Raw genomic sequence first — 26922 nt, forward strand, 5'->3', positions numbered from 1 at the left:
GCTCGATTATTCTGGAACAAAATAATAAGTGATCATAAAAAGAGTAAAAATTTGCCTAACGCCGGGGCAAGCCAGCAAAGTTAGAATTTAATTAGTTTCTATGAGATCTATGAGGTGTGGCGCTGCTAGTCAAGAGCAGTATTATGGTGGCGGAGAGGATGCTAGATGGGGACTCATCTTCCGAGGTAGTATGGGCTGAGGTTAGAAACAGGAAAGGAGAGGTCACCCTGTTGGGAGTTTTCTATAGGCCTCCAAATAGTTCGAGGGATGGAGAGGAAAGGATGGCGAGGATGATCCTGGATAAGAGCGAAAGTAACAGGGTAGTTATTATGGGAGACTTTAACTTTCCAAATATTGACTGGGAAAGATATAGTTCGAGTACATTAGATGGGTCGTTTTTTGTACAGTGTGTGCAGGAGGGTTTCCTGACACAATATGTTGACAGGCCAACAAGAGGCGAGGCCACGTTGGATTTGGAGGTAGAAGAGCACTTTGGGGGCAGTGACCACAATTTGGTGACGTTTACGTTAATGTTGGAAAGGGATAAGTATACACCGCAGGGCAAGAGTTATAGCTGGGGGAAGGGCAATTATGATGCCATTAGACGTGACTTGGGGGGGGGGGGAATAAAGTGGAGAAGTAGGCTGCAAGTGTTGGGCACACTCGATAAGTGGAGCTTGTTCAAGGATCAGCTACTGCGTGTTCTTGATAAGTATGTACTGGTCAGGCAGGGAGGAAGGCGTCGAGCGAGGGAACCGTGGTTTACCAAAGAAGTGGAATCTCTTGTTAAGAGGAAGAAGGAGGCTTATGTGAAGATGAGGTGTGAAGTTTCAGTTGGGGCGAGGGATAGTTACAAGGTAGCGAGGAAGGATCTAAAGAGAGAGCTAAGACGAGCAAGGAGGGGACATGAGAAGTATTTGGCAGGTAGGATCAAGGAAAACCCAAAAGCTTTCTATAGGTATGTCAGGAATAAGCGAATGACTAGGGTAAGTGTAGGACCAGTCAAGGACAGAGATGGGAAGTTGTGTGTGGAGTCTGAAGAGATAGGCGAGATATTAAATGTATATTTTTCGTCAGTATTCACTCAGGAAAAAGATAATGTTGTGGAGGAGAATGCTGAGACCCAGGCTATTAGAATAGATGGCATTGATGGTACGTAGGGAAGAGGTGTTGGCAATTCTGGACAGGCTGAAAATAGATAAGTCACCGGGGCCTGATGGGATTTATCCTAGGATTCTCTGGAAGGCCAGGGAAGAGATTGCTGGACCTTTGGCTTTGATTTTTATGTCATCATTGGCTACAGGAATAGTGCCAGAGGACTGGAGGATAGCAAATGTGGTCCCTTTGTTCAAAAAGGGGAGCAGAGACAACCCCGGCAACTATAGACCGGCAAGCCTCACGTCTGTAGTGGGTAAAGTCTTGGAGGGGATTATAAGAGACAAGATTTATAATCATCTAGATAGGAATAATATGATCAGGGATAGTCAGCATGGCTTTGTGAAGGGTAGGTCATGCCTCACAAATCTTATCGAGTTTTTTGAGAAGGTGACTGAACAGGTAGACGAGGGCAGAGCAGTTGATGTGGTGTATATGGATTTCAGTAAAGCGTTTGATCAGGTTCCCCACGTTAGGCTATTGCAGAAAATACGGAGGCTGGGGATTGAGGGAGATTTAGAGACGTGGATCAGAAATTGGCTAGCTGAAAGAAGACAGAGGGTGGTGGTTGATGGGAAATGTTCAGAATGGAGTTCAGTTGCAAGTGGCGTACCACAAGGATCTGTTCTGGGGCCGTTGCTATTTGTCATTTTTATCAATGACCTAGAGGAAGGCGCAGAAGGGTGGGTGAGTAAATTTGCAGACGACACTAAAGTCGGTGGTGTTGTCGACAGTGTGGAAGGATGTAGCAGGTTACAGAGGGACATAGATAAGCTGCAGAGCTGAGCTGAGAGGTGGCAAATGGAGTTTAATGTAGAGAAGTGTGAGGTGATTCACTTTGGAAGGAATAACAGGAATGCGGAATATTTGGCTAATGGTAAGGTTCTTGGAAGTGTGGATGAGCAGAGGCATCTAGGCGTCCATGTACATAGATCCCTGAAAGTTGCCACCCAGGTTGATAGGGTTGTGAAGAAGGCCGATGGAGTGTTGTCCTTTATTGGTAGAGGGATTGAGTTCCGGAGTCAGGAGGTCATGTTGCAGATGTACAAAACTCTGGTACGGCCGCATTGGAGTATTGCGTACAGATCTGGTCACCACATTATAGGAAGGACGTGGAGGCTTTGGAGCGGGTGCAGAGGGGATTTAACAGGATGTTGCCTGGTATGGAGGGAAAATCTTATGAGGAAAGGCTGATGGACTTGAGGTTGTTTTCGTTGGAGAGAAGAAGGTTAAGAGGAGACTTAATAGAGGCATACAAAATGATCAGGGGGTTAGATAGGGTGGACAGTGAGAGCCTTCTCCCGCGGATGGAAATGGCTGGCACGAGGGGACATAGCTTTAAACTGAGGGGTAATCGATATAGGACAGAGGTCAGAGGTAGGTTCTTTACGCAAAGAGTGGTGAGGCCGTGGAATGCCCTACCTGTAACAGTAATGAACTCGCCAACATTGAGGGCATTTAAACGTTTATTGGATAAGCATATGGATGATTATGGCATAGTGTAGGTTAGATGGCGTTTGTTTCGGTGCAACATCGTGGGCCGAAGGGCCTGTACTGCGCTGTATCGTTCTATGTTCTATGTAGATCCCCCTCCTCTTTCTTCTGAACTCCAGAGAACACAGTCCTATCCGATTCAATCTCTCCTCTTATGCTATACTTACCATGCCAGGAATCAGTCTGGTAGATCTTCGCTGAGCTCCCTGTATAGCTAGAACTACCTTCCTCAGATAAGGAGACCAAAACTGATATTCCAGGTGTGGCCTCACCAAGGCCCTGTATAATTTCACTAGGACATCCCTGCTCCTGTATTCGAATCCGCTCACAATGAAGACCAGCATACCATTTGCCTTCTTTACCGCTTGCTGCACCTGCATGCTTATCTTCAGTGACACGTGCATGAGGACACCCAGGTCTCATGACTCGCTCCCCTCTCCTAGTTTGTCACCATTCGGATAATAATCTGCCTTCTTGTTTTTGCTACCAAGGTGCATAATCTCGCAAGTCTCCAAATTATACTGCATGTGTCATTCATTTGCCCACTCACTCAACGTGTCCAAATCAAAATGAAGAATCTCCGCATCCACCTCCCAGCTCACACTTCCACCCAACTTGTTGTCATCTGCAAATTTGATGGCATGACGTTTTGTTCCATCGTCAAAATCATTACTATATATTGTGAATAGCTGGGTCCTAGCACTGACCCATCTGTTACACCACAAGTCGCTGCCTGCCATTTGGAAAAAGGCCCGTTAATTCCTACTGTTGTGTCCAGTTTGCAACCCAGTTTTCTGTGCATCTGAATATACTAACCCCAATCCAACGTGCTTTAATTTTACACACTAATCTTTTATGCAGGACTTTGACAAAGCCTTCTGAAAGTCCAAATATACCACATCCAATTGACCCCATTCATCAATTCTATTAGTTGCATCCTCGAAGAATTCCAATAGATTTGTCAAGCTTGATTTCGCCTTCATGAATCCATGCTGACTATCAACGATACGGCCACTGTTTTCAAAGTGCTCTGCAATTAAATCTTTGATTTGGTTTAGCACAGGGCTAAAGAGCTGGATTTGAAAGCAGACCAAAGCAGGCCAGCAGCACGGTTCAATTCCCGTACCGGCCTCATTTTTCATGTTTCATTTTTCATAATGGATTCTAGCATTTTCCCCTCGAATGACGTCAGGCTTATTGTTTATAATTTCTTTTTAACTGTCTACTTTCTCTATAACTCCATTTTTAAATCGAGGAGTTACTTTAGCCACCCTCCAATTAACACTGCTGCATCACGGTGCCAGGGACCCGGGTTCAATTCCGGCCTGGGATGACCGTCTGTGGGCTGTTTTGTACGTTCTACCCGTGTCTGCGTGGGTATTCTCCTGGTGCTCAAAAGACGTGTGGATGAAGTGGATTGGCCATGCGAGATTGCCTCGTAGTGTCCAGGGATGTGCAGATTAGGTCACGGAAAAGAGGCCTTGGAGGGCGGGGAATTGAGTATGTGATTTTTCGAAGGGTCCGTGCAGACCCGTTGAGACAAATGTCCTCCTTCTGCCCTGTAGGCCTCACATGATGCCTCATAAATTTCTAGAAGGGGTTCTGTGCCATGGTTCAGGTGGAATGTTGCTGAGACTAGTGTCATGTGAGTGTCCATTTAAGAAAGGATTCTTATCATGTGACTCGCAGCACATTGGGCTGTGGCTGTGAGGCGAGAAGGGGTTTCCGTTTGAGTTTGACTGCTTTGGGCTACAGAAGGAAGAACACGTGTTTTCTCTGTTTTCAGTTTAAAAAGCTGTTCCAGTGAAAACCACATTGCGTGTGACAAACTGCATTGGTAATTTGAAAGCTGTAGTTGTTTTCCAGAAGGAGTTTGAACTGCTCGCTAAACTGGATCAGAACAGTCCTGTCTAGTGAGAATACAGTGTGCTGGCCTACGTCCTTGTAAAGGGGTTTTGGATTAATTGAATTTTGGTATTGAATTGGAACAGCTAAGGGGGAAATCATTAAGTGCTATACATAGATTGCTGTCGTGTGTGGTGTCTTTACGGTTGTAATTGATAAAAATAATATTGTTGTGTTTTAATATATGTAAATATTCGCTACAATCTTAGACTAATCCTTGTTTTGACTGAAGTGTCCAGGAAGACTGATGAATCACACCTGCAGTGAAGGCTCATCCTAGCCCAATTCGACATAACGGCTGGAGGTCAGGTGAACATCAGAATACATTTTGGAGTTTCTAAGCCATGGCCCCTAACACTGGGTTGTATGGGTTTCCCTGCTTTCCATATTTAACTGGGCCATGCTGCCCATGACGAAATGGCGTAAAAATGATTTGACTCCCGAAGCCGTTTCTAAATGATTAGTCGCATGTCAGCATTGTGCATTTTGAGTCTTTAACTTAACTGTCAGGATAATCCTCCCTCACCTCTTCATTCTCGTCATGGTGTGGATTCAAGTATGCCGCTGATCGGTGAGTATTCAGCTAAACAGGAGCATTTTCATGCAACAAACTTCAGTCCATTGTGCATTAATTTTAAGTTCAAAATACAGTATGTTGTTTCACACGGCACGCTGGCACAGTGGTTAGCACTGATCCCTAACAACTCCAGGGACCTGGGTTCATTTCCGGCGTCAGGTGATTCTCTGTGTGGAGTTTGCACTTTCTCCAGTGTCAGTGTGGTTTCCTCTGGGTGCTGCAGTTATGTCCCACTGTCTAAAGCTGTGCAGGTTTGGTGCATTGGCCATGCCAATTTTACTCTAAGTATTCAAAAGGTTAGGTAGGTTTACGTGGGTATGCTCGATGTGTGGCCTTAAGTAGGGTGCACAGCGGATAGCACTGATCTATCACAGCTCCAGGACCAGAGTTCAATCACGGCCCTGGTTTACTGTCCATGTGGAGTTTGCACATTCTTCCGTCTTTGTGGGTCTCGTCCCTCACCCAATCATGTGCACTGGGTGGATTTTCCAGGCTAAATTGATCCATAATTGGTACAAAAAAAGAATTGGGTACTCTAAATCTATTTTTTAAAATGGCCACCTTCTGCACTGTAAATTCTATGATCTATGATATAACTCGAGGAATAGCTCCTACATTGAAACGCGAGTAACTGAACCTACTAACTGTATCTAACTCTGTGTCAAAAGGTCTCCCCTAATACCATGCCAGTGGAATAGATATTTCAATATTTTCCAATTACGAGCAATATCTTTTGGAGTCAATCAACGAACTGGCTAACCGATAGAAGTCAGAGAGTGGTGGTGGATGGCAAATATTCAGCCTGGATCCCAGTTACCAGTGGTGTACCGCAGGGATCAGTTCTGGGTCCTCTGCTGTTTGTGATTTTCATTAATGACTTGGATGAGGGAGTTGAAGGGTGGGTCAGTAAATTTGCAGACGATACGAAGATTGGTGGAGTTGTGGATAGTAAGGAGGGCTGTTGTCGGTTGCAAAGAGACATAGATAGGATGCAGAGCTGGGCTGAGAAGTGGCAGATGGAGTTTAACCCTGAAAAGTGTGAGGTTGTCCATTTTGGAAGGACAAATATGAATGCGGAATACAGGGTTAACGGTAGAGTTCTTGGCATTGTGGAGGAGCAGAGAGACCTTGGGGTCTATGTTCATACATCTTTGAAAGTTGCCACTCAAGTGGATAGAGCTGTGAAGAAGGCCTATGGTGCGCTCGCGTTCATTAACAGAGGGATTGAATTTAAGAGCCGTGAGGTGATGATGCAGCTGTACAAAACTTTGGTAAGGCCACATTTGGAGTACTGTGTACAGTTCTGGTCGCCTCATTTTAGGAAGGATGTGGAAGCTCTGGAAAAGGTGCAAAGAAGATTTACCAGGATGTTGCCTGGAATGGAGAGTAGGTCTTACGAGGAAAGGTTGAGGGTGCTAGGCCTTTTCTCATTAGAGCGGAGAAGGATGAGGGGCGACTTGATAGAGGTTTATAAGATGATCAGGGGAATAGATAGAGTAGACAGTCAGAGACTTTTTCCCCAGGTGGAATGTCCAATTCACCTAACAAGCACGTCTTTCGGGACTTGTGGGAGGAAATCGGTGCACCCTGAGGAAACCCACGCAGACACGGAGGGAACGCACAGACAGTCACCCACGCCCTGGATCAAAATCGGGTTCCTGGCGCTGCGAAGCAACAGTGATAACCACTGTGCTACCGAGCCGTGGGAGAGAAGTATCTCGGAAAATTACAATCACCAAAGAGACACGGGTGAAATCTTTTGAGATGCGTGATGACAAGTGCCCCGATTCCGATGGGATGTATACTCCCGTCATAACATGTGTGTCGAGTGAGAGAATTGCAGTATTGGTTTTAATTTTCCCAAACCCCGTACATTCAAGGGGGGGGGGGGGCGGGGGGCATTACCTTGCTTGGAAGAAAGGCAACGTGACTCTTTAATTCAACAAGAATGTGAGACAGAATGTACGAAATATAGGCCAGTTGACTTAACATCTTATATGGGGAAATCATTCGAAGTTATTCTTAAAGACGGGGAAGAATGACAGTTACATCAATTCAATGAAATCATTCAAAGTCAACATGTTTTATGCAAGAGAAATCAAGTTTAACCGACTTAGAGTTTTTGTTTGGACAAGTATCATGAGCTGTGAATAAAAAGGTTGGTGAGATACTTTGAGAAGAGAGTTGGTAAAGTGAGAACACACGGTATTACCGAAATTAAATAAATAACAAAACTGATGCTTTTGGGTAACATGTTGGCAAGTGTAGACAATTGGTTGGATAAAAGGAAGCAGAACACGTTGGCAAGATGTAAGGTTTGGTTGTCAAAGGGAACTGTTCTGGGACCTCGACTGTTTGCAATTGATACAAATGACTCGGATGAAATGTTTGGAAGGGTGGTTGCCAAAATTATTGACAACTCAAAGATATGTCGGAAGGAAAGTTGTGAAGTTGACAAATGGAGGCAACGACAAATAGAGAGAAGTTAAGGGGTTGGGCAACGATCTGTTAGCTCGAGAATAATGTGGGGAAAATGTGAATTGATCCAGTTTGGGAGCAGGAAGAAAAGAAGAACACATTACCAAGATGATGAGAGATTGCAAATCTCTGAGGTGCGAATCATCTGGGTGTCCTGGCGAACGAATCACAGTGTGCAGGCAGAGCAAGTAATTGGGAAATCTAACAGAACGTTTTCATTTACTGAGAGGAGGATTCAATGAAAAAGTAGGAAGTTTACACTTCAGTTGTACGAGCGATACCACATTTGGAATACTCTGGACAACATTGGTCACTTTAGTTAAGGAAGGATGTAAATGCGTTGGAAGTCATTCACAGAAATGCATCAGAATAATGCCCGGAATTTGTCCCATGAGGGAAAGTTGGAATGGTTATATGTATCATATCCGCTAGAGTTTAAAGAGCAAGAGGCGACTTTATTGAAATATATCAGATCCAGAAGGGTATTGAAAAGGTGGATATGGAGAAGATGTTTTCTCTTGTAGGAAAATGTAGAATTTGGGTGTAACTGTTTAAAAATAACGGGTCGTCCGTTTAAAAGGAAAATTAGGATAATTTTGCCTTTAATCTGAGAGGGTCGTGAATCTTGATAACTTCCATCCTTTCAATGGCGGTTGAAGGAGTATCTTTGAAACTTTATAAGGCAGAGATTGGTATGTTCTTGGTAAGCAGGGAGTTGAGAGGTGATCGGGAGCAGGCCGTATGCTGAACTGAGGTTACTATCAGATCAGACATGGTCTGGTTAAAATGTGAAGCAGAGTCGCGAGGAGGAATAGCGCATTCCTGATCCTTCTTCGTATTTTCGTCCTTAAAACAGATAGAATTCCGAAACGATGACCACAGTAAATGTTGGAAAGATGCGTCCTCTGGTGAGGGAATAGTGAAGGAGGGAACACAGTTTCCGCAGTAAGAGGGGGACGAGGATCAATGTCTACTCTCAGAGGCTCACTGGTGTTTGAAATGCCCATTCACACAGAGGAGTGTGGCGGGGGTCATTGAATATAGTCAAGGCTGAATTAGAGCGGTTTGAATTAACAATGGAGGACAGGGTTGTAGGGAGGCAGACAGGAGGATGGAGATAAAATCAACAATCAGGTCAGCTATGATCTTTTTGTATAGCTGAGCAGGCTCGAGGGGCCGAATGGCCTCTTCGTGTTGCAATTTGCTATAGTCATTTAGTCTCTGCTTAGTAAAGTAAAGACAATCGGAATTATTAATTCATCTCAGAATAAAACATGAAGGAACGTGGGAAATTTAAAGCATCAATACCATGGTTATGGTTTTGGGAATTAACTGATTTCTGAAACAGTTATAAATACAGTGAAACACAAAGTACAAAAAAACAATGAAAATTACAGCACAGGAACAGGCCCTTCGGCCCTTCCAGCCTGCGCCGATCCAGATCCTCTATCTAAAACTGTCGCCTATTTTCCAAGGATCTACTTCCCTTTGTTCCCCTCCCGTTCATATATCTATCTAGATACATCTTAAATGACGCTATCGTGCCCGCCTCTACCACCTCCGCTGGCAAAGCGTTCCAGGCACCCACCACCCTCTACGTAAAACACTTTCCACGCACATCTCCCTTAACCTTTCCCCCTCTCACCTTGAAATCGTGACCCTTTGTAATTGACACCCCCACTCTTGGAAAAAGCTTCTTGCTATCCACCCTGTCCATACCTCTCATAATTTTGTAGAACTCAATCAGGTCCACTCTGAACCTCCGCCTTTCCAACGAAAACAATACTAACCTGTCTTCATAGCTAGCACCCTCCATGCCAGGCAACATCCTGGTGAAATTCCTCTGCACCCTCTCTAAAGCATTCACATCATTCTCGTAATGTGGCGACCAGAACTGCACGCAGTATTCCAAATGTGGTCTAACGAAAGTCTTATACAACTGTAACATGACCTGCCGACTCTTGTACTCAATACCCCGTCCGATGAAGGCAAGCATGCTGTCTGCCTTCTTGAACACTCTATCGACCTGCGTTACCACCTTCAGGGTACAATGAACCTGAACTCCCAGTTCTCTCTGTACACCAATTTTCCCCAGGACTCTTCCATTGACCGTATAGTCGGCTCTCGAATTGGTTCTTCCAAAATGCATCACCTCGCATTTGCCTGGATTTAACTCAGTCTGCCATTTCTCTGTCCAGCTCTCCAAACTATCTATATTTTGCTGTATTCATTGACAGTCCCCCTCGCTATCTGCAACGGCACCAATCTTAGTATCATCTGCAAACTTGCTAATCTGACCACCTGTACCTTCGTCCAGAACATTTATGTATATCACAAACAACAGTGGTCAGAGCACGGATCCCTGTGGAACACCACTAGTCATATTTCTCCATTTTGAGAAACTCCCTTCCACCACTACTCTCTGTCTCCTGTTGCCCAGCCAGTTCTTTATCCATCTAGCTTGTACACCCTGAACCCCGTGCGACTTCACTTTTTCCATCAACCTGCCATGGGAAACTTTATCAAACGCCTTATTGAAGTCCATGTATACGACAGCCCTTCCCTCATCAATTAACTTTGTCACTTCCTCAAATAATTCTATTAGGTTTCAAAGACATGACCTTCCCTGCACAAAACTAAGCTGCCTATCACTGATACGTCTATTTTCTTCCAAGTGTGAATAGATCCTATCCCTCAGTATACTCTCCAACAGTTTGCCTACCACTGACGTCAAGCTCACAGGTCTATAATTCCCTGGATTATCCCTGCTACCTTTCTTAAACAAAGGGACAACTTTAGCAATTCACCAGTCCTCCGGGACCTCACCCGTGCTCAAGGATGCTGCAAAGTTATCTATTAAGGCGCCAGCTATTTCGTCCCTCGATTCCCTCAGCAACCTGGGATAGATCCCATCCGGACATGGGGACTTGTCCACCTTAATGCCTTTTAGAATACCCAAAACTTCCCCCTTCCTTATGCCGACATCCACCCCTAACCTCAACACCCGTCATGTTCCTCTCCTTGATGAATACCGATGCAAAGTACTCATTAAGAATCTCACCCATTTCCTCTGACTCCACGCATAAATTCCCTCTTTTGTCTTTGTGTCGGCCAATTTTTCCCTAGTTACCCTCTTGCTCCTTATATACGAATAAAAGGCTTTGGGATTTTCCTTAACACTGTTAGCCAAATATATTCCATGACCCCTATTACGCGTTTGTGATTTATCCGACTTTCCCGATATTCCTCCAAAACCTGATCAGTTTTAAATTGACTAGATCGTATGTCTGCTTCCTTTTTCATCTTAGCTAGTCTCACAATTCCACCCGTCATCCATGGTTCCCTAATCTTGCCATTTCTATCCCTCATTTTCACAGGGGCATTTCTGTCTTGCACTCTGATCAACCTTTCCTTAAAAGAATCCCAAATTTCAAGTGTGGATTTACCCTTAAACAGCTGCTCCCAGTCTACATTCCCTAGCTCCTGCCGAATTTGGTTATACTTGGCCTTTCCCCCATTTAGCACTCTTCCTTCAGGATCACTCTCGTCTTTGTCCAGGAGTATTCTAAAACTTATGGAATTGTGATCGCTATTCCCAAAGTAATCACCGACTGAAACTTCAAGGACCTGGCCGGGATCATTCCCCAATACCAGGTCCAGTATGGCCCCTTCCCGAGTTGGACTATTTACAGACTGATGTCAGTGATGAGCTTTAAAAACACTTCACTTACTGGCTTGTCAACTGTGGGGTCTGTCAAATCGCTTTTCTCAAATAATAAACGCAATTAGTACTTTAAAAAATGGACATTAAACATACGTTCAGTAAAATATCGGTGTTAATCATCAATATTCACCCGATCAGCCACAATATGAATTCCAAATCCAATTGAGGATGAATATTCTAGGCCGGATCATCCAGGCAGTTCCGGCAATGGATGAAAATGTACAATCCTGACAGAGAGAAAACAATTAGTAACTGCTGCTGGGTCAAATGATTCTTCATGGGAATATCTCAGAGGAAACATGACCCAATTCTGAACTCAAAGCAGGAAAATCCGTGCTGAAAATTCTCTGCAAGACTCCTCAGGAACCCAGGTCACGGAATCTTCAGCAGAATGGTGAGGAATGGAAGGTGGGAGACAAGAGCGAAATGCATTCCTGTTGTTGTCTGGTGGCAGGAATCACTGGCAGCATGAGTTACGAAATTAGCTGTACTCAGAGTTTGACCTTTTCTGCAGAAATGCTTGACCTTGCATGGCGAAGGAGCGGGGGAGTAGAATTTGCAGCAGAGAGCGGGTCTGGCAGCAACGAGGCGCATTGGTGGTGACTGCAGCTGTTTGCTTTGAGCGTTAAAAATACCTCGCCCACAGCCCATGTGGGGCTGCCTAAAGCGCGTTGAAGTCTAGATATCAGTGCCCGAGATTGTGACCACTCTCTGCTTGAGATGGAAAATATGTTCGAGCCAAAAGCGCTCTGTGGTTTTCCTGTTTTTACAGTTGAGGCGCTTCACCCACAGAACTGCCTTCAGAGGTCACACGCTGGTAGTCAATGTTAAACTGCTGACAGAATGCGGGGTTACCGCCAAGAGTGGATTCAACTAAACAGAGAACAGGCTGGTGTACAATCATGCTCAGTAACAGTGTGTTTATTAATGTTATACCGATTCCCTATTTCTCTGCCCTTACCGGGATTTCAATAAAATTAACTGATTCCCAATTTTATTCACAATTGCACAATGCCTTCATCAGCGTCTCGCTGGGATCGCACTGTGTAATATCGACACAGAGAACAGGGCAACACAGGAAGGGAGATGGGAACAAGACACCAATTGTCTTTCTAACCGCACACTGGCTTGGGACTTTATCGCCATTCCTTTACTGTTCCTGGACCAAGCGCCTGGAGAAACAAGCCAAAGGTTGGTGTGCCGACACGCCATGGACTACAGAGGTGAACAAACCTGCCCCTCATCCCCTTATAAAAGAACAATGAAAAATACATAATCGGAGCAGGCCCATCGGCCCTCCACGGTTCTGACCATGATGCCCTAACTAAAAAAACTGCTGCCCTTACTCGTATCCCTCTATTTCCCCTTCTTCATCTATCCATCCAGATGTCTCTTAAATGGTGTTAAGGTGCCTGATTTCACCACATCCTCTCGCCGCGAGTTACAGGCACCCACCGCTCAACATGATAAACCTACTCCGCACATCGCCATTAAACAAAACTCCTCTCACCTTGAACCTGTGGCCCCTTGTCATTGACAAGTCCACCCTTGGAGAAAGACTCTGAATTTCCACCCTATCTATTGCTCTCAGAATGTAGAGACAGTTAGGGATGGACAATTAATTCCGCCCTGACCAGCGATGATCACATCCTATGAACGAATGAATATAAATTGGTGACCTCTTGCTTTCATCAGAAGATAAATGCAAATCTTTGTATTTAGAAAGAAATACATGGTACAACTTTCACTCTTAATTTTTCTCCACTAATGTATTTCCATATTGCAGCTTCTCAGACATGTTCTCTGCCCGGCATGTGCTGCATTTCCACTGATAATGATTTCCACATGTTTCCTGAGGCCTATCTTTCGGAAAATGTGGGGCATTGCATTGGGAATGTCGATCACCACAAACCTTTATTCGCGGCTTTACGAACAGATGGCATGCAGGCTAAATTTACTCGAGTAACTTCCCTGTTCACCGTTTAATAATGTTGTCTACTATTTTACCCAGAGGGGAAATGCTTTTAACTTAACCCTTTGGGAAGACGGAATGCAAGTCGTTTCTGCTCGAAATTTTATTTTAAAGAGAAGCCACTCACTCAACAGCAGAATGTGCGAGGGTGAATGCGGCTCAGAATCGAAATCCAACCCAGTTAAAGATAGGCCCAGGATTTTGGTCTGTCCCTGTTGCTACTCAAAAGATTGGTTTATTCGACCTGTGAAGAATTCCAAAGCAACGCCCATTTCCATGATTTTGTTGGTGATATTCACGAGAAAAACACATAGAAGGCTACAGAGGAAAATGATTCTAATTCTGTTGAATTGTTTTTATATATGGGTCCTTGTTTGGAAAACCTGTACTAATTGCAAATTTCTGCCGCCCCCCCCTCCCCCCGCAAATTACAAAAAGGATATTGGCAATGGAGCAAACACGATTTACAAGAACGAGAGCTGGGCCGAAATAATAAATAACAAATGACAATAAATAACTAGAAATAGCGAACAGGCTGGTTAACTGGCGAAGCCAAGGCTGAGGGGCGGATTGGTAGATGTCTTATAAGTTGGATCAGCAACATCATCCCAATGACAATCTGGGATGGATCAACTTGAGTGAATTATCAACTGCTATATTCAGCATATAATTGCAGTTATTATTCCGCCCCGCCCTCTGAACTACAGCCAATCAGATTGTTGTGAGCTCTTCTGTTCCTTGTCAGCTGTGACACCCAGGCGGTGACGGCAGCGCAAATGAACGTCACATTCACCAAGACACTGCTCACAGAAAGGTGTCATACTTTCCGGAGCACAGATCGTCATCGTTTCCAGCGGATCTGGCCCTGAGCTCGGGTCAGTCCGCGGTCACTCCGGCCACAGTAACAAGCGAGTGAGAGCGAAAACGCGCAGCAGGCTCCGGCTCAAGATGGCAAAGGAACATTTCCCCCTGATACTCATTTTCCTGGTGCTGCGGAGTTACGGTGAGTAAACGGCGGTGGGAAATTTAACCGGAATTACCTTCGTTCAGTAAAATGCGAGAATGATTGTTTCCTGAGACAAAAATATGATCCAGTGATCAGGTGAAGGGATTTCACCAGATAGTGTCAATGTGTTTACTGCTTCCTCCTATACACCGAAACAGAAATGAATTGAAGAATAAATCTCACCAAAAACTCTGTAAAACTACAAAGTGATTGTTCTTTAATTATAGCTGAAGCGTTTCAAAGCGGATGTGTCCAATCTGTCAATAATCACTGATAACGTGACAATAATCTCTCTGGTTACAGACTTCGAGTCCACTCTGTCTCACATCCCCTTCCCAACGACCGCTGAAGTCGGGAAGATGGTGGAATTAACCTGTCATTACATTTACGAAGTGGAATTGGTCTCTAGCTATGGCTGGTATAAACAAGGAGTGGGTGAAGCCCCGATACCAATCGACATTTCATCCTGTAACGGGGCGAATTGTAAGTTCATTTCTAAAAAAGGCAACAGCAAAAAAGTACTGATTCTGGAAATCCACAATGTTCAGGCGAATGACTCGGGTTCCTACTACTGTGCTCGTATAGCTAACTATGCACCGCTCCAGAAAGCAGCTACATTATTGGTTGGAGGTAAGAGAACAATTGAAATGAATTCTGATCATGCACAGTATTATCATTTTGTGTGAATCAATCGCTGAATATGTCTCAATCTGTGTCCAGACAGTTCCACCAACAAGACGGCGGTGCTGATATTTGTGCCACAGGGTGAGGCGAATTCGAGTGAAACCGTCCCTTTGGTGTGTTTGGTCAGTGGACTTTCTTCTAACCGGATTGCTATTTTCTGGAATATTTCCGGCCTGGCAACCGAAGGATCGAGCGATCCCGGTACAATGGCGGAGGACGGGACCTACAGCATCACCAGTCATATCATGGTGTCGATGGAAATCTGGACTACTGGCGCTGTCTGTACTTGTATTGTTCAACTGGGGTCTCCAATCAAAAAATGGACAACGAGCGTGTCGTTCCCCAAATCAGCAGAGACAAGGACAGGTGAGTTGGCGATCTTCACAATGATGGTTTGAATTCAAGTTATAATCAATAAGAATGATTAGCTGGAAGATAAGACTCTGAAGCCTGTTAAATAAAAGCAAAGGCTCTCCAATCTTTATCCCGATAGCTCTGTCACATTTTGCCATAAACTAGAATCTGGATTCCCTTTTCGAAGTTATTGAATCTGCTTCAACCATCCTGTTTACGGAGTAGACTTTGGAATGGACTTGTGGTCAGTTCTATGCTGGATGGGCTTTACAAACAGAAACCAGACAAAAGTGGAAATTGTTGTCTAAAAATGACTTGTTTTATGGGACATTCATTTATTTTCTCTGAATCTCATTTTCCAGAACCCATCATCCGTGAACATCTGTTTTATTGGTTGAATCCTGCTTCCTGAGACCTACAATCTTTAGGAACATTAATCTCTGGGTCTAGCACTTCACAGAAATGTCATTTTCAGAAATTATCCCAAGTGTATCGCACAGGTTTTACTTGGCAGGCAATCGGAGCTTTATTGTCACAAACCATTGACATAGGCAGTGCGATTACTAATGCATGCAAAGGCCTTGACATTAGCAATAGGGCAGAAAGTAGAACAAGAAGGGAGCTGTGATGAACATTAACAAAACTCTGGTTCAGCATCAACTGAAGTATTAGTCCTATCTGGGCACCAGACTGTCTGGAGAATGTGTTAGAGACAGTGCAGAAAAGATTCAAGACAATGGTATCAATGGCGTGAAAATTAATTCCCGTGCATTACCGATAGACATTGATGCTGCTCTCAGCGGAGAAGAGAAGTTTGAGCAGATATTTGATAGTGGCGTTTACAGATCAGGAGGGATATGGGCTGAGTACAGAGTGAAAATCAGTACCCCGTGACCGAAGGATGGAGGGCCAGGCGCTACAAATGTGCTGTGATTGGGAAAGGAATGAACTGCAACATGTTGGAGAACCCTTCTGTACACCGAATGTTCATCATTGGAACACACTGCCTGAGAGTGTGGTTGAAGCAGTTCAATCGTGGCGTTCGAAAGGGAATTGGAGAATGGTGAGAAATGGAAGAATGGGCAGGGGGAAGAGGAATTGCAGACGACCGGAATAAAGCGGGTTGTTGCTGACGAGAGATAGCAGAGAGTTGGTGGGCTGAATGGCCTCCTTCTGTGCTGCAATTATTCTCTGATTGAGTAATGTTTGGAGATGGAAATGGGAAGATAAATCAATGCTGGAAGACATCCGTAATCATTGCATTTTTAAATTGAGGAATCGAGTTTAAAAGCAAGGGCGATGTGTTGATGCGCCAGAAAGCATTGGCTGGTCACGTTCACAGTATTGTGATCAGCTGCACACAGCTTTTTAGGGGTGGAAGTCACAAGTCTACCGAGAGAGCCGCGGAGATTTGTTGGGAACTGGCCACTTCAGTTAATGTGGAGAGACTGGAGAAACTTGGACTCCTGTCCTTACGGAAGAGAAGGTTAAGAAGAGAAATGATCGAGGCGGCGATCAAAACCAGAAAGCTTCGATGGAGCAACTAATAGGAACAGTGTACAATGGCAGGAGGTGAGAAATCAAGGGGACACAGATTGAAGATAATCAGCAAAAACTGCGGATCTTTGGAGAGTGTGATTTACACTGAAAGTTCATGAAATCTGGAACACGCAGCAAAATCATATTTACTAGTTACTTTCAAAAGGGGATCTGCAGAAATGTTTAATGGGGAGCAATGTACAGGTCTATGAGGGAACGCTGAGGGAGATTGACCCAATTTGGAGAGAACTTTCAGAGTTGACACGAGGACAAAGGGCAGCATCATTCAATGGCTCAGTTTTTGCACTATGACATCAGGTGCTGTTTGCATCATACAAACTGATGCACTGTGAGTGTGGAACAACACTGACAGGCCTGCCAGATAGTTGATGTCCATGGCCTAACGTTATGCACTCGAATACTCTAGCCATTTTCTTATTCGGAGATATTTCTAACACCTTTAACATAGTTACTTTTTCAAAACACTTCAACAGAGCGAAATCAAAGGGCGGCACGGTAGCACAGTGTTTAACACTGTTGCTTCACAGCTCCAGGGTCCCAGTTTCGGTTCCCGGGTGGGTCACTGCCTGTACGGAGTCTGCATGCTCTCGACTTGCCTGCGTGGGTTTCCTCCGGGTGCTCCGGTTTCCTCCACACAGTCCAAAGATGTGCAGGTTAGGTGGATTGACCATGCTAAATTGTCCATCGTGTCCAAAAAGGTTAGGTGGGGTAACTGGGTTAAAGGGATAGGCTGAAGGGTGCTCTTTCCAAGGGCCGATGCAAACTCGATGGGCCGAATGGCCTCCTTCTGCACTGTAAATTATTTGATTCCATTTCATGTGTTGCTATCAGTTTCCCGGGGTTTACTTTCCCCCTTCGCTCCCAAGGTTCAGGTTCCGATTTTTTAACTGAGTTCCGTTTCCAACTGAGAATGCCAGGAGATAAGGATGAGACAGAGAAGCAGATTTTAATTGTGTTGTCTCTGCAGGATGGTGCAGTCGGGCCCTTCCCGCTTTCATCGCTGTCCTGGCGGTTCTGGTTCTCTTGTTGATTCTACTTTCCATTTGGATTTGTAAAGGCGGCAGATCAGGTGAGGAATCCGGTTCATGAGGGACATTGCCATGATTGCGTATCCAATGTTATTATCTTCTCTTGCCTTAAAAAATATTAAGGTAGATAAGTCCCCAGGGCCTGATGGGATCTACCCCAGAATACTGAAGGAGGCTGGAGAGGAAATTGCTGAGGCCTTGACAGAAATCTTTGGATCCTCGCTGTCTTCAGGGGCTGTCCCGGAGGACTGGAGAATAGCCAATGTTGTTCCTCTGTTTAAGAAGGGTAGCAAGGATAATCCCGGGAACTACAGGCCGGTGAGCCTTACTTCAGTGGTAGGGAAATTACTGGAGAGAATTCTTCGAGACAGGATCTACTCCCATTTGGAAGCAAATGGACGTATTAGTGAGAGGCAGCACGGTTTTTTGAAGGGGAGGTCGTGTCTCACTAACTTGATAGAGTTTTTCGAGGAGGTCACTAAGATGATTGATGCAGGTAGGGCAGTAGATGTTGTCTATATGGAATTCAGTAAGGCCTTTGACAAGGTCCCTCATGGTAGACTAGTACAAAAGGTGAAGTCACACGGGATCAGGGGTGAACTGGCAAGGTGGATACAGAACTGGCTAGGCCATAGAAGGCAGAGGGTAGCAATGGAGGGATGTTTTTCTAATTGGAGGGCTGTGACCAGTGGTGTTCCACAGGGATCAGTGTTGGAACCTTTGCTGTTTGTAGTATATATAAATGATTTGGAGGAAAATGTAACTGGTCTGATTAGTAAGTTTGCAGACGACACAAAGGTTGGTGGAATTGCGGATAGCGATGAGGACTGTCTGAGGATGCAGCAGGATTTAGATTGTCTGGAGACTTGGGCGGAGAGATGGCAGATGGAGTTTAATCCGGACAAATGTGGGGTAATGCATTTTGGAAGGGCTAATGCAGGTAGGGAATATACAGTGAATGGTAGAACCCTCAAGAGTATTGAAAGTCAAAGAGATCTGGGAGTACAGATCCACAGGTCATTGAAAGGGGCAACACAGGTGGAGAAGGTAGTCAAGAAGGCATACGGCATGCTTGCCTTCATTGGCCGGGGCATTGAGTATAAGAATTGGCAAGTCATGTTGCAGCTGTATAGAACCTTAGTTAGGCCACACTTGGAGTATAGTGTTCAATTCTGGTCGCCACACTACCAGAAGGATGTGGAGCCTTTAGAGAGGGTGCAGAAGAGATTTACCAGAATGTTGCCTGGTATGGAGGGCATAAGCTATGAGGAGCGATTGAATAAACTCGGTTTGTTCTCACTGGAACGAAGGAGGTTGAGGGGCGACCTGATAGAGGTATACAAAATTATGAGGGGCATAGACAGAGTGGATAGTCAGAGGCTTTTCCCCAGGGTAGAGGGGTCAATTACTAGGGGGCATAGGTTTAAGGTGAGAGGGGCAAGGTTTAGAGTAGATGTACGAGGCAAGTTTTTTACGCAGAGGGTAGTGGGTGCCTGGAACTCGATACCGGAGGTGGTAGTGGAAGCAGGGACGATAGGGACATTTAAGGGGCATCTTGACAAATATATGAATAGGATGGGAATAGAAGGATACGGACCCAGGAAGTGTAGAAGATTGTAGTTGAGTCGGGCAGTATGGTCGGCACGGGCTTGGAGGGCCGAAGGGCCTGTTCCTGTGCTGTACATTTCTTTGTTCTTTGTTCTTTGTTCTCCTGATTTTATTTTGCTAATTATAGTTCCTTCTTTCAGGAAAATGGGACAACAAAAGCCAAAATGAAAAGTAAGTGACTGAGACATTTGCAAACTACATCACGGACACTCTCTTTGTGTTTAGTATTGTGTGAAGTCCAGTTCAAACCCGACTCTGACTTCAATGTTTCATGTTGACATTCTGTTCGATATTTGAAGATGAATCTAAAACTGCTGTACAATTAATTGTTTTCTCAGCTATTTCTGGGACCTGGGCCAGGATTTGGATGACCTAACACTTCATTAATACTTCTTGTCCTTGTTCAGTTTCAGTTTGAGCGAGACAACACAAAGACAGGGGCGGAAAGAGCGACAAATGGGTAAGTTCCATTGAAACACTGGTACAGATTAAATATCAAATGGCGGGAATTCACCGATTGATAAGTGGACTGACCGCCATCAGAATATTCTTCAATCATCTCATTCCTGTTGGTGCCAGAAAACGGCCAATTGTGGATTATTAAATCTGCCGCTAATATACCAGATGGGCAGTGGACACTAGACAGGGAGTGTGCAGCCATTGGCAAATTGGACTCCATTACCGTTTTATCTGAGAAGTGATGCATTGAGGGGCTGTTGATCCATTGGGGGAACACAGGCTTATGTGTGAAGCTTTTGGATTGATTTCCATTGACAATTAGGGCCATTGTCGCATTGATTCGTCATTGTCTTCGCCTATCTCCAGCTGAATATCTATTCGCCGGAAGAAATAATATTTAAATTCATATTGTATTCTTTAATACCTAGGCGAACTCCGCCAAACACAGACACAGAAATTACATGACGGTGCGTTACGGGTAAGTGCAATTAATATGCTGTCAAGCTGCCCAGATATTTGCTGATTTTTGGAATAATGTGCAGCCCATCCCACGCTAGATGTTTCACGTGGTTGGCAGAGCACATTCTAGAACACATTCATTTGTTTCAAATCACACTCGTCGCTTTAACTAAAATCAGAACATATTCCTCTGTGGGGGCAGGAGTGGATGAGCGAGGGTGTTGTGTTGGGACTGGGGAGCAGGAAGCTCTCAGTATCCAGTGTTGACATCAATTCCCTCAACAAACATCCCAATAAAATACATTAGCTGCGCCGTTATTAAATGGATGTTCTTGGAACACTATTGATTCCGAATGGGCTGCAGAATACCTTCATTGAAAGCTTTGACGAGTATTTTGAAAAGTTGCTGTCAAACGAGCAGGGTCTTGCATAGCCGTGAAATGCGCAAAATAAGATCAGTGTGGGTTGTGCTACCTGATTTGGAGGTTGAGTCAGAAACATTTAATAAGGCACCTGGATCTTCACTTAAAGTGTTGGAATGTTTAAAACAACGGATCGGGAGATGGGCATTGTGATAAGAATGACCAGCGTGCTTTATCTTTCAAGTTATTTTATTTAGGCACTGACAGCATGGTCTAAATGGACTCTTGATGTTTCCTCCCACCCTCTTCTCTGCGATTCTTCGATGCAAGTCTCTTTATTGTGTCTGTGTTTCTGTCTGGATATGGATTTATCTGCCGGACCCTATAGATAACACACGGGGAAACATGATCATCAGGTTCGCTCTTTTACAATAAATATATCGAATAAAAGTAACAGGTTCATCGCCGCAGTTGTCTGGTTATACATTGACCATGTCTGCTTTAATTTGCTTTCCAATTTCACAACTCTATCACAGATCATTTGTCCAGACAATTATTGCAGATACACATTTAGCAGCACCCTCGCAGATAGGTATAGAGGGCACTGGAAGAAGATTCAACAGTGGTTTTCAAAAGGGAAGCTGTGAAATGGTTGAAGGGAGGAGAATTGTTGAAGATATGGGGAATGTTAAACTGAGGTTGCGCTAACTGACTAGCACTTTCATGGAGCCAGTACGGATTGAATGGGCCGAATGGTATCCTTCTTAGTTGCCTCGTTTTGTCACTTCATTGAAGTCGATTTCATTTCGGTATAATTTGACATCTATGTTAACTATTTTTGAATGTCAATGCTTCATATATTTCCCAGTCCCAGGGCGGACCTCTCTATGCCTCCCTGGACTTGGCCGCTTTGGAGAAGAGATCAAAAAAGAAGGCAGGTGGCAGATGAGAACCTGGATGGCTTTTCCTTGATGAATCCGGGAGGAGACAGGATATGCCGAACAACCCGAAACTTAATGGAAATAAACATAGAGCCAAGGAGACTTCTATAAAGCAGCTAAACTCTCCCCGTGCATTGCGCCAAACACTGACTCCTTTGTTCAGTGTAGAGGATAAAGTGTTGAGAATCATTTGTGATAATCCGCTGTAACCATGTCGCTAAGGTATGGCAGAATTGTAGAGCAAAGTCTAGTCATAGTGAAAACTCTCTGATGATTGGATAGTTCCAGCGACATTTCATTTCAAATGTCGATAAGTAAATATAAATAAATTGATCGACCATTAAAAGATGTTGCAATACGACCAATAATTGACAAATAATTGAATGTAGGTTTGTGAGGCATGACCTACCCTTCACAAAGCCATGCTGACTATCCCTGATCAAATTATTCCTATCTAGATGATTATAAATCTTGTCTCTCATAATCCCCTCCAAGACTTTACCCACAACAGACGTGAGGCTCACCGGTCTATAGTTGCCGGGGTTGTCTCGACTCCGCTTTTTGAATAAAGGGATCACATTTGCTATCCACCAGTCCTCTGGCACTATTCCTGTAGCCAATGATGCCATAAAAATCAAAGCCAAAGGTCCAGCAATCTCTTCCCTGGCCTCCCAGAGAATCCTAGGATAAATCCCATCAGGCCCCGGGGACTTATCTATTTTCAGCCTGTCCAGAATTGCCAACACCTTTTCCCTACGTACCTCAATGCCATCTATTCTAATAGCCTGGGTCTCAGCATTCTCCTAAACAACATATTCTTTTTCCTGAGTGAATACGGACGAAAAATAATGATTTAGTATCTCGCCTATCTCTTCAGACTCCACACACAACTTCCCATCCCTGTCCTTGACTGGTCCTACACTTTCCCTAGTCATTCGCTTATTCCTGACGTACCTATAGAAAGCTTTTGGGTTTTCCTTGATCCTACCTTCCAAATACTTCTCATGTCCCCTCCGTGCTCGTCTTAGCTCTCTCAAGATCCTTCCTCGCCACCTTGTAACTATCCCTCGCCCCAACTGAAACTTCACACCTCATCTTCACATAGGCCTCCTTCTTCCTCTTAACAAGAGATTCCACTTCTTTTGTAAACTACGGTTCCCTCGCTCTACGCCTTCCTCCCTGCCTGACCGGTACATACTTATCAAGAACACGCAGAAGCTGATCCTTGAACAAGCTCCACTTATCCAGTGTGCCCAACACTTGCAGCCTACTTCTCCACCTTATCCCACCCCAACCCCCGCAAGTCACGTCTAATGGCATCATAATTGCCCTTCTTCCAGCTATAACACTTGCCCTGCGGTGTATACTTATCCCTTTCCATCATTAACGTAAACGTCACCGAATTGTGGTCACTGTCCCCAAAGTGCTCTCCTACCTCCAAATCCAACACCTGGCCTGGTTCATTACCCAAAACCAAATTGCCTCTTGTTGGCCTGTCAACATATAGTGTCAGGAAACCCTCCTGCACACACTGTACAAAAAACGACCCATCTAATGTACTCGAACTATATCTTTTCCAGTCAATATTTGGAAAGTTGAAGTCTCCCATAATAACTACCCTGTTACTTTCGCTGTTATCCAGGATAATCCTCGCCATCCTTTCCTCTACATCCCTAGAACTATTTGGAGGCCTATAGAAAACTCCCAACAGGGTGACCTCTCCTTTCCTGTTTCTAACTTCAGCCCATACTACCTCGGAAGAAGAGTCCCCATCTAGCATCCTCTCCACCACCGTAATACTGCTCTTGACTAGCAGCGTCACACCTCCCCCTCTTTTGCCTCCTTCTCTGAGCTTACTAAAACATCTAAACCCCGGAACCTGCAACATCCAGTCCTGTCCCTGCTCTATCCATGTCTCCGAAATGGCCACAACATCGAAGTCCCAGGTACCAACCCATTCTGCCAGTTCCCCTATCTTATTTCGTATACTCCTGGCATTGAAGTAGACACACTTCAAACCACCTACCTGAACACTGTCCCCCTCCTGCGACGTCAAATCTGTGCTCCTGACCGCTATACTCTCATTCTCCCTTACCCTAAAACTACAATCCAGGTTCCCATGCCCCTGCTGCATTAGTTTAAACCGCCCCCCCCAAAGAGCACTAACAAATCTCCCCCCCCCCCAGGATATTTGTGCCCCTCAGGTTCAGATGTAGACCATCCTCGCTGTAGAGGTCCCACCTTCCCCAGAAAGAGCTCCAGTTATCCAGAAACCTGAATCCCTCCCGCCTGCACCATCCCTGTAGCCACGTGTTTAATTGCTCTCTCTCCCTATTCCGCATCTCACTATCACGTGGCACGGGCAACAACCCAGAGATAACAACTCTGTTTGTTCTAGTTATGAGCTTCCATCCTAGCTCCCTGAAAGCCTGCCTGACATCCTTGTCCCCTTTCCTACCTATGTCGTTGCCAATGTGGACCACGACTTGGGGCTGCCCCCCCTCCCCCTTAAGTACCCGGAAAACACGATCCGAGACATCACGTACCCTTGCACCTGGGAGGCACCATACCAAACGTGAGTCTCTCACGCTCCCACAAAATCTCCTATCTGTGCCCCTGACTATTGAGTCCCCAATTACTAATGCTCTGCTCCTCTCCCCCCTTCCCTTCTGAGCAACAGGGACAGACTCCGTGCCAGAGGCCCGTACCGCATAGCTTACCCCTAGTAAGTCCCCCCCCCACCCCCCACAATTATCCAAAGCGGTATACTTGTTTCTCAGGGGAACGACCGCAGGGGATCCCTGCACTGACTGCTTTTTCCCTGTCCCTCTTACAGTTACCCACCTATCTCCAATCTTTAGTGTAACTAATTCCCAGAACCTGCTATCTATGACCCCTTCTGCCTCCCGAATGATCCGAAGTTCTTCCAACTCCAGCTCCAGTTCCCTAACTCGGTCTTGGAGGAGCTGGAGATGGCAGTACTTCCTGCAGGTAAAATCAGCAGGGACACTAACTGCATCCCACACCTCAAACATCCTGCAGGAGGAACATTGCACTCCCTTCCCTGCCATTCCTCTAACTTTCTACCAAGATCTGGCTAACAACTAAATTAAATTTTTTAATAAAAAAAAAATAATAATATAATAAAATATGGTACTTACCTCACACCAATGGGTTTTATTATTAGGTTAGAGGAGGAGGGCGGGTGGGAGACACTACACGTGTAGTGTCTCGGGTTTCCTCTCCACCAGAATTTATTGGTGAGGGTCTTCCCAGACGTCCGCGGGTCGACTTCCTGTTCCCGCCTAAAACACTAATTAAAAAAAAAAAATTCTCAGCTCCTGCTGAAATTGACTAAACAGCCAGCTCCACTCCCGCCAAAATCGACTGGCCTGCCCCTGCAAAGACAAGTGCTTTTAAAGGACAGACTTACCTCGCAGCAACCACTTCCGCACTGCTCCCGCTGAAACTGACTCACCAGCTGATTCTTCCGCCCAAATCGACTGGCCTGCCCCTGCAAAGCCAAGTGCTTTTAAAGGACAGACGTACCTCCCAGCAACCACTTCCGCACTGCTCCCGCTGAAACTGACTCACCAGCTGTTCCAGATGTGCAGGGTAGGTGGATAGGCCATGTTAAATTGTACTTAGTGTCCAAAATTGCCCTTAGTGTTGGGTGTGGTTACTGGGTTAAGGGGTTATGGTGATAGGGTGGAGGTGTGGGCCTCGGTAGGGTGCTCTTTCCAAGAGCCGGTGCAGACTCGATGGGCCGAATGGCCTCCTTCTGCACTGTAAATTCTATGAACCCATATGAGTAGTTTCTTCCCGGAGGTGGAGGACAGGTGTGAGCGGTGCCAAGGAGGCCCAGCCAACCACGCCCACATGTTGTGGTCCTATCCCAGTCTTGTGGAGTACTGGACAGCTTTCTTCGAGGCAATGTCCAAGGTGGTGGGGGTGGAGCCTTGCCCGAAAGTGGCGGTCTTTGGGATTTCAAACCAGCCAGATCTATTTCTGGAGAGGAGGGCGGACGCCCTTGCCTTTGCCTCCCTGATCGCCCGCCGTAGAATCCTGTCCGCTGGCGGTCAGCAGCACCACCCAAAGCTGCTGACTGCCTGTCCGATCTCTCGGAATCTCTTCAAATGGAGAAAATCAAATGCGCCATCCGAGGATCAGGCGACGGCTTCCACAGAACGTGGGAGCCATTCACCCAATTGTTCCGGGACCTGTTCGTGGCCAACAAACAAGCAGAAGAATAGCCAGGTAGCCAAGATACAGGGGAGAGTAGCCAAAGCATGAGAGGGAGAGATAGACCGAGAGAGGCGGAGAGGTTGCGGGGGGGGGGGGGGGGGGGGGGGACAGCTGAATGTAAGAGGAAGGAAAGGCGAGCCACAAGGGGGTAGGAGCGGGAATAAAGGGGGTAGAGGGAAGAGATGGAACAATAGAGGAGAGCCAGGGAGAGGGAGTGGGGAGTCAGGGAAACATTAACAAACTTAAAGTCCACAGGAGCAGAGAAAACAGGGAAGACGGGAGGGCGCAGAAGCGGAACGAGATGACAACGGCAGCGAACTCCGTCTGGGAGAATCAAGGGACGACAACACCACGAACAGATGCCTACTTATGTGTGTAAACAATTTTGCCAAGTGTACAGAGCTGCTGCTGTTGAGCGGGGTGGGGGGGGGGGGGGAATAATACCGTCCTATGGCTTCTCAGGGAAAATTAAAACGTCAGCAGCAGCAGGGGAGTGGGGCTGAGTGCTCCGTTGGGAGGGTGTGGGAAGACTGAGACGCGTGGGGTCACATCTAGTCAATTGCTAGTTTATATTCTCTTTTTGCACTATGTTAATGTTCACTCGATTTTGCTGTTAGGATTATTACTATTTATTATGAAAAACTTGCAAAACTTTAATTTTAAAAAATATTTTTAAAAAAACAATGGCACCACCCTTGTGAGCAGATCAGATCACCAGGTCAGAGCTGGATTTTAGAGAGGAATGGAGCAAGTTCAGAGGGAGGCAGGATAGAGTGGGTAAGTGGCAGAGGAGGAATTGAGATGACCAATGTCGCACTGACGGAGCTCAATGTAAAGAAGAAGAGCAGGTAGGAGGCCAAAGGATGGGGGTCCAGTTAGAGGGAGATTACTGGAGGTGGATGGATTTCAAC

At 45.4% G+C, this 26922-nt stretch overlaps 2 long non-coding RNA genes across 2 annotated transcripts; both read left to right on the forward strand.

Moving 5' to 3' along the window:
* The first annotated feature begins 14152 nt into the window (after nt 1-14152).
* On the forward strand, nt 14153-15092 carry LOC140403062 (uncharacterized). The gene is made up of 3 exons (XR_011938236.1): nt 14153-14308; nt 14615-14941; nt 15032-15092. It is a non-coding gene; the product is annotated as an uncharacterized lncRNA (long non-coding RNA).
* A 4589-nt stretch (nt 15093-19681) lies between these two features.
* LOC140403063 (uncharacterized) lies at nt 19682-20482 on the forward strand. Its single transcript, XR_011938237.1, has 3 exons — nt 19682-19716; nt 19953-20005; nt 20433-20482. It is a non-coding gene; the product is annotated as an uncharacterized lncRNA (long non-coding RNA).
* Nucleotides 20483-26922: the final 6440 nt, after the last annotated feature.

The sequence above is a fragment of the Scyliorhinus torazame genome, chromosome 26 (assembly GCF_047496885.1).
Source record: "Scyliorhinus torazame isolate Kashiwa2021f chromosome 26, sScyTor2.1, whole genome shotgun sequence".
NCBI classification, from domain to species: Eukaryota; Metazoa; Chordata; class Chondrichthyes; order Carcharhiniformes; family Scyliorhinidae; genus Scyliorhinus; species Scyliorhinus torazame.